Source organism: Schistosoma haematobium, chromosome 3 (genome assembly GCF_000699445.3).
Source record: "Schistosoma haematobium chromosome 3, whole genome shotgun sequence".
Classification (NCBI taxonomy): Eukaryota; Metazoa; Platyhelminthes; class Trematoda; order Strigeidida; family Schistosomatidae; genus Schistosoma; species Schistosoma haematobium.
Window position 1 is genome coordinate 4426073 of NC_067198.1, and position 9626 is coordinate 4435698.

The 9626-nt window shown below is 41.4% G+C and overlaps 1 protein-coding gene across 1 annotated transcript in view; it reads right to left on the reverse strand.

The window, feature by feature from the left end:
• The window catches only part of HUS1 (DNA damage checkpoint control protein), a 51950-nt gene extending 46900 nt beyond the window's left edge, over positions 1 to 5050 (reverse strand). Inside the window, exons 1-3 of the mRNA XM_051212825.1 lie at positions 5005 to 5050; positions 4752 to 4972; positions 4582 to 4711 (exon numbers count right to left, since the gene is read on the reverse strand). The gene's annotated coding sequence lies outside the window, so the exon portion shown is untranslated. The remainder of the gene's footprint in view (positions 1 to 4581; positions 4712 to 4751; positions 4973 to 5004) is intronic.
• Between the last annotated feature and the right edge of the window lie 4576 nt (positions 5051 to 9626).

Consider the following 9626-nt stretch of genomic DNA (forward strand, 5'->3'; position numbering starts at 1 on the left):
ACTTCAGAGATCGACACGATATCTAAGGATTTTAAAAGACAAGGTGAAGGCTTTTAGTATTATGTATAAAGTCTTCGCCAAAACAAACTAATCAGTCAATTATGGATTCTTGTACTCGACCTCGAACTAAACATAATAGGTGAGGTGTAGTATGGAAATATTTTTGAAGACCAAATGACTTTTCTAAAATCCTACTCGATTCCATGCAGATCTATAATTTGTCTGAGATAACCAGACAAGTTATGGAAGCTTTCAGGAACATGAACAGTTTGTAGAATTTATTAATGTCCACTAATTACGAACATTTTATACTTGAATACTTCAGTACCATAAACACGTATAAAGCAAAGACCTTGAAGACTAAAGACTACCTCCGAATGCCCTGGTACGGCCGAGAGTAAAGAAAGTTGGCTGTCCCTTTCGAAATGCTCTCACATGACCACGTGCATACAATCACTGCCACGGAAGTCTTACTCACTGCCTTATCGTGGCATCTCTGTTGTTTAACCGGATTCCAAACCAATGGTGCACATGGGCTCCAGTATCCTAAAGGAACAAATATTATTATTTATTATTTATTTATTTGAACACATAAATATTGGTACAAGAGAGCGCCAATATATATGCGCCACACAAAACAACGGGAATTCGAAGAGAAGAAGAAAAAAAAAACTAAGGAACGCAAAAGAAAAAGAGAGTAATGACGATAAGGTACAATCAGAAGAAATCTTTCAGGTAAAGGAGACACAACCACTTTTTATGAAGAAAGTAAAAGAAGCTTACAGCAGGATCGCCACTGGCTTCTATTCTGAGCCATATCTGATAACGTCTTTAGCCACTGTGTAGCACCATCTCTCGGACCCCAACCAGGGAGTCGTGAAGGACCAACACAAGCCAGTCCTTTGCAGCTTTCTTTCATGCCACGACACCATGTCATGCACTGACCACCTCTCCGCTTCTTCCAACCAGTCCCAGAGTCGGCAAATAATGCACGACGTGGAATTCTCTGGGACGACATTCGGAGAACATGTCCAAGCCACCGAAGTCGGTGTTTCAAGATGGTGACACCAATTGAGTTATCATCTCTGTGCCCGAACACACGATGCCGAACCTCTGCATTACTGACATGGTGTTGCCACTGGATGTCAGCAATCCTTCGGAGACAGCGATGATCGAACACAGAGAGTCGTCTAACGTCCTCAACTCGGAGAGGCCAGGTTTCACAAGCATAGAGCAAAACTGCTCTCACCGACGCGTTGTAGATCCGGCCTTTTACAGCCAGACTAACATCACGAAGGCGCCAAAGGTGGCCCAGATTGGCATAAGCCGCTCTGGCTTTCACTATTCGTGCATTGATCTCATCACTCACACCCCCACCAGCACTTATGCAGCTACCCAGATACACGAACTTCTCAACTACGTCTATCTGCTCACCGTCCAGGGTGAGTACAGGATTAGAATCCTGCCAGTCTTGTAGAAGTACTTTGCACTTCGAAGGTGCAAAGCACATACCATACCTACGGACACTGATTGCCAACTGATTAAGTGCGGATTGCATGCCTTGGGCATTATCGCACAGTAAGACAATATCGTCCGCATACTCAAGGTCGAGAAGTCTTTCTCCAGGCAACAGATCCACACCACCATTACTTACATTCATCAGAGCTGTTTCCAGAATGTCATCGATGGCAAAGTTGAAGAGGAATGGTGAGATTGGGCAACCCTGCCTAACCCCACTGCTCGAATGGAACAATGGAGAGAGGTGGTTGTATGCCCTCACTCTGCCTGAGGTGTTTTTATACAGGGCTTTTAGGATGTTAATAAACTTCTCAGGCACACCCTTCTTCAATAGACAATCCCAGAGAACAGTCCTATCCAACGAATCGAAGGCAGCCCTGATGTCAAGAAACACTACGATTGTTGGCCTTTGAAAAGTATGGCGGTGTTCTAACATTTGGCGGAGGGTGAAGATATGATCAATACATCCTCGACCAGAACGAAACCCAGCCTGCTCCTCGCGAGTCAATCTTTCTCGGGTTTTGAACAACCTACGAAGAATGACGGAAGCCAATAGCTTGGACGCAATCGGAAGTAAACTTATCCCCGATAGTTGTTACAAGAACGACGTGAACCCTTTTTAAAGATAGGGACAACTATCGACTCATTCCATGACGTTGGCACACTCTCTAGTTCCCAAACCTTTGTGAACAACGTCGTCAATTCCTTAGTCAAAAAGTCACCACCATCTTTAAAAAGAGCCGGAGGTAAGTCATCTGGGCCAGGTGATTTGTAACGCTTCAAGAGTTGGAGTTCCTTGCGGACTTCCTCCTCGTTTGGTGGATCAGTCGTCACCGGCCATGGAGGGCAGGACAGTCTGACCGATGTTACCGGAGCAGCAGGCCAGTTGAACTGCCCTTCGAAAAATTCTGCCCATCGTCCAAGACGTCGATGGATGTTAGTGATTGGCATCCCATCATCCTCGCAGATTGTTTCACTCACACCAGACTTCTTGCTGCCAGTGGCTCGGATGAGTTGGAAGAGCTTCCGGTAGTTACCAGATGCAGCTGCTGCTTCCAGCTCATTAGCACGCATCGACCACCAGGCTTCTCGGTCCTTACGCAAGCTTTGCCCGATTTCCTTACGTAAAATCCTTCGTTTATGGTCAAACTCACGGTTACCCGGAGTAGACCGACGGGCTTCAATGAGATGTAAGGAACCAGAAGAAACCCAGTGCTTAAAAGCGGGACGTTTCGCAAACCCACAACTGACTGTTCCCGCCATTTTCATGGCGTCATGCAATTGCAACCAATGCTCATCTATACTTTTCGGTGGAGTGGTAGCTAGCCTAGAGGCTAGCTCGGTTCGATACTTACTTGCAACAGAAGTTGCAACCAGCTTGCTAACATCAATCCGTTGATGGCGTTCACTTCGTTGTCCACTGAAAAGTAAGGCAAGATTGGCGCAGACCAAGGCATGGTCAGAGTCCAGATAGGTACTCCAAAAGGAGCGGCAGTCTTGTACACAACCACGCCAGCGGTAGCTGATCGCGATGTGATCAATCTGAGTCCAGGCTTGAGATGCAGAGGGAGGACGCCAGGTGGCACATCGGCGATGACTGTGCCGAAAGTTAGTGCTAGCCAGAAACAGGTTGTGGTCTGAGCAAAGTTGCAGTAGACGGTCCCCGTTATCTGACCTGCGACCAACGAGTCCCCATCGGCCACCTAAACGACTCTCTTCTGTGCCTAGACGCCCGACCTGAGCATTCAAGTCTCCGGCTAGTACTACAATATCTGTCGAACGCACTTTCTGGAGAAGAACTGATAACTGGTGGTAAAACTCATCCTTGATTGCATCCGGGCTGCAATCTGTCGGGGCATAGGCGGAGATGACGAAAAGACATCGTTTCTCACGCCGATTTCTTCTCACTTTGATGGAACTTTCTAATCTAACAGCACATAACCGACTGTTAATGGGGATCCAATCGACTAGTGCTGCCTCAGCTCTAGCGCTTAGTGCGACACCAACGCCAGCAAAACCAGACGAAGATGCCACAGGAACAAATAGCGTTTGAACCAATTATTGGTCACCGGCTACCATGAGACTGCATCTCTTTACGATGCTCCACTGCCTTTTGGATCAGACCTTTGGGTTGAGGCTCCAGGTGTGGCGCCCTAAGGAAACCACCTGCTTCGGTTTGGGCACCCGGTCAGTATCCCAGCCCCCACACATATCAAATGAAATTTGTGTGGCGCATATGTATCTGGTGCCTCCTTGTACCTATGTTTCTTTGTTTAAAGTAACAAAGATTGTCTTGCGATTGTTTCAGACTTTATGTTCTTGGAGGACCCAGTGATTCACATCATCAACATCGTGCCTAATAAAAATAACCCCTGGAACAAAATGGTACAGGTGAAATTCATAGTGCACTACTAGTAACAGAAAATCTCATTACTGAAAAGATTCAGATACTCAGTTATGAGAGGTTTACTTAAGCTTAACAAATCTTTACAACCCAGTAACCGTAGCCAGAGGTAAAAGAGTGCAGCACATTAAAAGTTCTATCACCTATAGTCATTAATTCCTCATCAGGGTCTCCTTAAAACCAGATTTCTCGTTAGATAAAAGGCACCTCAAGGTCGTGTATATAATTTGCTTTCACCGAGCTTATCATGAAAATAATCTACACTTAAATAACCTTCACTACATCCCTAACCGATATTTTCATCAATATCTTAGCTACATGGATACTGGTCTTTTCCAGTTACTAGCTTTCCTTCAAACTTGTTGTAGGACTAATCTTACTAACATTTATGACTTAATTCGACTGTTACACAATGTTTGTAGTTGTAAGACGGTGGAATGTGGATCAGGTTAATATTCGTTTTGTAGAAACGTATATGCAATTATGAAATTGAAAACGCACTTGATGAGAACTACACACTTTTACGAGGGTAAACAAGTAAAAGACTAAAGGACCAAAAAATGGGAAACAAAGAGTGAATTTTATGGAAAATCTCGGTAAAGGGATAATTCTACCATTACCCAAAAAAAAACCGAAGAGAAGTCAAAGGTGGACAATACCTGAAATATCCACACCAGTTCGATTTGTAACCTTTACATCACTACTATCTTCATTATCCATTTTTGTGGGTAATTCAGAGAGATCACTTCCGTCCTCCTTTTCAAAGTAGGCCGCCTCGGGAGCTTTAACCTACCACACCAATGTGGTAACTATTAAACTAATGACTTACCTTCATCATTCTAGAAGCCTTTACCCATGCTGGAGATACTACTGGTATATTTCTCTTTGTAGCCCAACTTCTGACCACTTCTGAGCCATTTCGAAAAATAACATGTGTAACTAAGTGACTTAAAGTATGACACACTTTAGCTCCTAAAGATTCAAGACTGGCACTAAGAGCGATTGCCGGGTTTCCAAATGATGATTTGACATCAACGTACGCTACCACTCCTACTCATAAACACAAAAACTATATTTCATACCTTTGAGGACATTCTCCATCGGTGACCTTGAGGGCCGAATTTGGCTGATTATGCAACGCAACTGAATTGTAAACATTAAAAATACTTTGATCTGACAGTTTCCTTTGATACGGTGATCTGGTATTTTGACCTTTCAACAGGCATTTTCCATTGAAACTAATAATTACGAGAAGTACAATATTCAAGATTTTTCAAAGAGACAGTATCAACTATCAGCTGCATCATTGGAAGGACAGGAGGTTGAGTGGCTTATATAAGTCTTGCCGAAGGAAAACTCTGATCCATGCTCTCTTTTTGTTACTAAGAATCATAAAGAAAGCAATCCATAAATAGCTTTCACCATTTTTGTTCCCGGAAAGATCTATTAACCTGTAACAGTAAACAAACCCCCAAGATAAACGGTTCAAAAGTCTTTGCCATTGATATACAGCTCATTAGTCTTGCTTGACACACTCCTATCTGAAGACATTCATTTAGGCGGATGCACCGGCCCACGTCGAAGTATGCCATGCTGCGCATCCCATACAGCAACTTGTCACATTAGATCTTAATCTACTAAACACATTGGCCATATTTCAATCTCCCATTTAAAATCCATAATTACTGACTTCTCATTTGATTGATTTTGATATATTCGACCATAAAAGCATTAAACAACAACGCTGTCAAACAGCGAATTTACTTGTGATGCCCTTACTTGCTTACTTACGCCTGTTACCAAACATGGAGGTGCATATGCCGCCCACCAACATTCTACATCCAACTCTGTGCTAGACAAACCTTTCAAGTTGGTTTTGAATTGCTATTCATCATTTTTATGTCCCCTTCCAATTCATGACGCAGTGTGTTGTTTGATCTTCCTCTCTCGTTTTTCTTCAGGCTTCCAACTAACGCCTTGCCTTGTGATGCAGTTTGGTGATTTCCTCATTGTGTGTCCTATGAACTTCTGACGTTTTTTTCTTAATTTGGTTCGTTCTCTCCCACAGTAGGCTCTTGCTGGTGGAATCTAGCCAACGAACATTCAGTATATTACGTAGATAATTGTTTATAAACACATGCACTTTTTGATATTGGTTGTGGTACTTCTATAAGTTTCATCTCCGTACAGTAGAACTGTCTTGAAGCTCGTACTGAAGCTTCAGAATTTGATAGTAGTTGGCAGGTGTTCTGAGTTCCATATGTTCTTCAACTTTAGGAGTGCTGTTTATGCTTTGCCACTCCTTGCATCATTAGCACAAACATCTGATAAAATAACATCAGAGTTCTGGTCACAATTTGGTACATTCGATATATCTTCCGCAGATCTATGAATAATTTCATTGCAAATACACGATTCTTGAGAACAACGCGTATCTGATAAACTAGTATCATCAATTTGAACATTCATTCAACATAATATGGTCGGAGTTACAATGGTTAGTATTAGCTGCAATTAATAGGACAATAATATTGCAAACTGCCTGTATGTGTTGAGTTTGTGGGCTGTGTCTTTTGTAATTAGATAGACTTGAGTTGTTGCTCGTATCGTAGATCCGTAGGGCCAGCGAAGTGTCACTAAGCCCTAGCCAAATCATCCAGCACTTGGGTCATTGAATATCGAACAAACCATCGATCTTCGTCAAGGTCAAGGACAACCAACATGCATCAGTTGATCGTACGCCATGGACTGGCCTATGCGGCGGTGGTCTTTCTTTCGCTTTTATCTACTTTAACTAATATGTTTCTGTAATAATGTTCTTTGTATTGTACAGTCTTCAAAGCATCTATAATATCTTGATGCTTCAGTGGGGTAATCCACGTAAGGTGATGACCACGAGGTGTGGCTTCGTCCTTAACTAGTTTGTCACAGCATGCCCGTCTAACTCGAGTAGGCCTAAAATCATTCGACACAGATCATCTACGTTGATGATCTACACATCTATTCTTGGTGTAAACGTTGAATTGTCATTATCAAACTAACGAGTTATGAATGGGCAGCTAGAAGTTAGGTTAAGAAGAATAACGAAATTTCAGTGGAGGAGACCTCTTCTGTGTCGGAGTAATCTAAGCCATGCAATTGTGATTATAGTGACTTCACATATAGTGGTCCTAACATTATTGACGAGATTTTGCAGTGCAAATAAAGAAATAATAAAAATAGTGAGAATCAGTTGGTCGGGAGCCATTTGAGAGAAAAAAATTTGTGTGTAGACAATTTTTTGGTTGATGACTAAGAAGAGGATGAAGAATAAAGGAAAATGTATTGGCAACACATTAAGTCAAAAAGTGGTCAGTGTTATGTTCTTATACTCGTGTTTATTATTATATAACAAGTCCGCCATTTAAAACATCGACATATTTAACCTTGGCGCTGTAGCAAAATAACGATGCGCTAAACAGTACTAGCGGCCTAGAGTCAACTCTGAGTCCTTATTGGTCCTTCTTGCCTAACCCTGCCCGTTTGAATTCAGAAAACAATCTTATCTCCCATCGTATGAATCATGTATTCTAGATATATTCAGTTTATATACAAAACAGAAAACAGCAATTATACAGGGTCAAACCAAAAGCGGTTGTGGGTGTTAGAGATTAACTGATAAACTGAGTGTAACTTGAGAATATTAAATCACATAATATTAGTCTATTAGTCAAATGTAAGTTTATAGTAAGAGAAAAATAAATATAAGTAATCTAGTTACTTAATGGCTATATAATATGAATATATGTATACTAACAGCCTACAAATAGTTCCTAACAATTGCCATTCATCTCTTCTTCGTTCAGATACAACATGAAACTACAGAAAGTGGAAGGGTTTGTTTACGAAAACACTGTTGATAATTAATTAGGCATGCCAGTTATCCGGTGCTATCTCCCAACAATTCTTGACAACTGATCTTTCACGATCTTCTCTGCAGCATTCATTTTGAATTTATTTTTCATGAATAAGGATACGTCAAGCTGAAGACAACCCATCAATACAAAATTGGATAACAAGTGGATTTAGAAAAACTGAGCTCATATATCTCGCACTCATATTCGTCAGTGTATGGATTATACCGTCATGTTGTACAGTAGTTGCACTCTGTATGCTTGAGGAAATATCACATGTACATTAAAAGAACGTTCTGAATTATGCGTAAACGTGGCAAGCACTATTGATAAGATGCCATTCATCAACTTATCTCAAAAGAGCTCGGGCTACAGATCTTAAAATTGCGGTCTCCACATGTCACTTCACTACACTTCTGCAACATCGCAAAATAAGTGTGGACTAATCACCTACCTTGGTCGAAAGCGTGTGCAACTAGACCCGGGGAATGTTATTTTTAAAAAAAGACATTTGCTCCCCAGACGACAAAATCGCCTACCTACGGTAGACTTGAAAAATCTGAGAAGTGAATTATGGAAAAATTCCTTCTAACAGGAACTGCTTGATGTGGTTATAACATGTGTTTTAGTGAAACATGTGAACGAAGCAACTAGACACGACTCAGACTTGAAATCATCCTTAATAGACTCATATTGACTTATTATGAGGTTGACTTCACGAACCTTTATTGTATGCCACCCACAGGTAAAAGTGACCATCCAGTTTTAGTCTTTGATAACGATAAAATATCAGTCCAAGCCAGATCAAATATCAGGAAAATCATTATACAATATATTATACACACAGCACCCCCAGTAGATTGAACAGTAGGACCAGAGTCCTTCATTGAGACGGACATGGTTTTAGAAAAGGCCCCTCATATTTGACAAATACGCTCTTTGAGAGAAAAGATTGGGCTCCAGCGAACGTAAAGCTTTCGACAAGGTCTCTCACTTGGGTCTTAAACTAAAGCAGGAACGCTTGGGGATTCGCTACGAGATTACAGGCTGTATAATTGACTTTTACAGTGATGGAAGACAACTGATTTGGGCAAATGGGTCTCTATCAATGTGGGAATCTGTGATAAGTTGAGTTCTGTGAGGTACAATCCACGATCCTCACCTTTCTTACTTTATGTAAGTGACTTAGCATCTGTGGCAAAGTCATCTGTTCTACTCTTTCCACATGACATAATGACTTAATGACTCACGTGCGGCATGTCAGATGATAAAATATTACGGCGCGATCTAAATTCATTGGTCGAATAAATGTGTAGGTGGTGGAAGTTATTTCTAGCAAAATTGTGACGATGCAAATAAATAACTGCGATGATTCGCATCACCACACAATAGTTGGAGTCTTATTGCCTAGGGTAGTGATTTTTAAGGATCTAGGAGTCGTAATAAGCAACGACATCAAATGTACGAGTACCTGCAAGGCTGCCGCTTCCAAACGCTTCAAGGTTGTATGTGTTATTCGTAAGCCATGTCATCACATGTTTAGTGAATTTTATCCACGATTTTAAGGTCGCACTTGAAATATAGTGTTCAAGCAAATAGTCCTCGTTCGAGTTCAAATACGGTGGACTGAAGTTGTGAAAAGTCTCCCTGGTTTACCTTATGAAAAAAGATAGACATTACCTCAGGTTTCGGGCTGGATTAACACTGGATTACCGTATATACGGTAATATATATTGAACGATGATTTCGGTGTTAATATATCCCAGCATTTTTCCATTTCAGGTCGTTCGTCCGAGAGGACATTCCAAGAA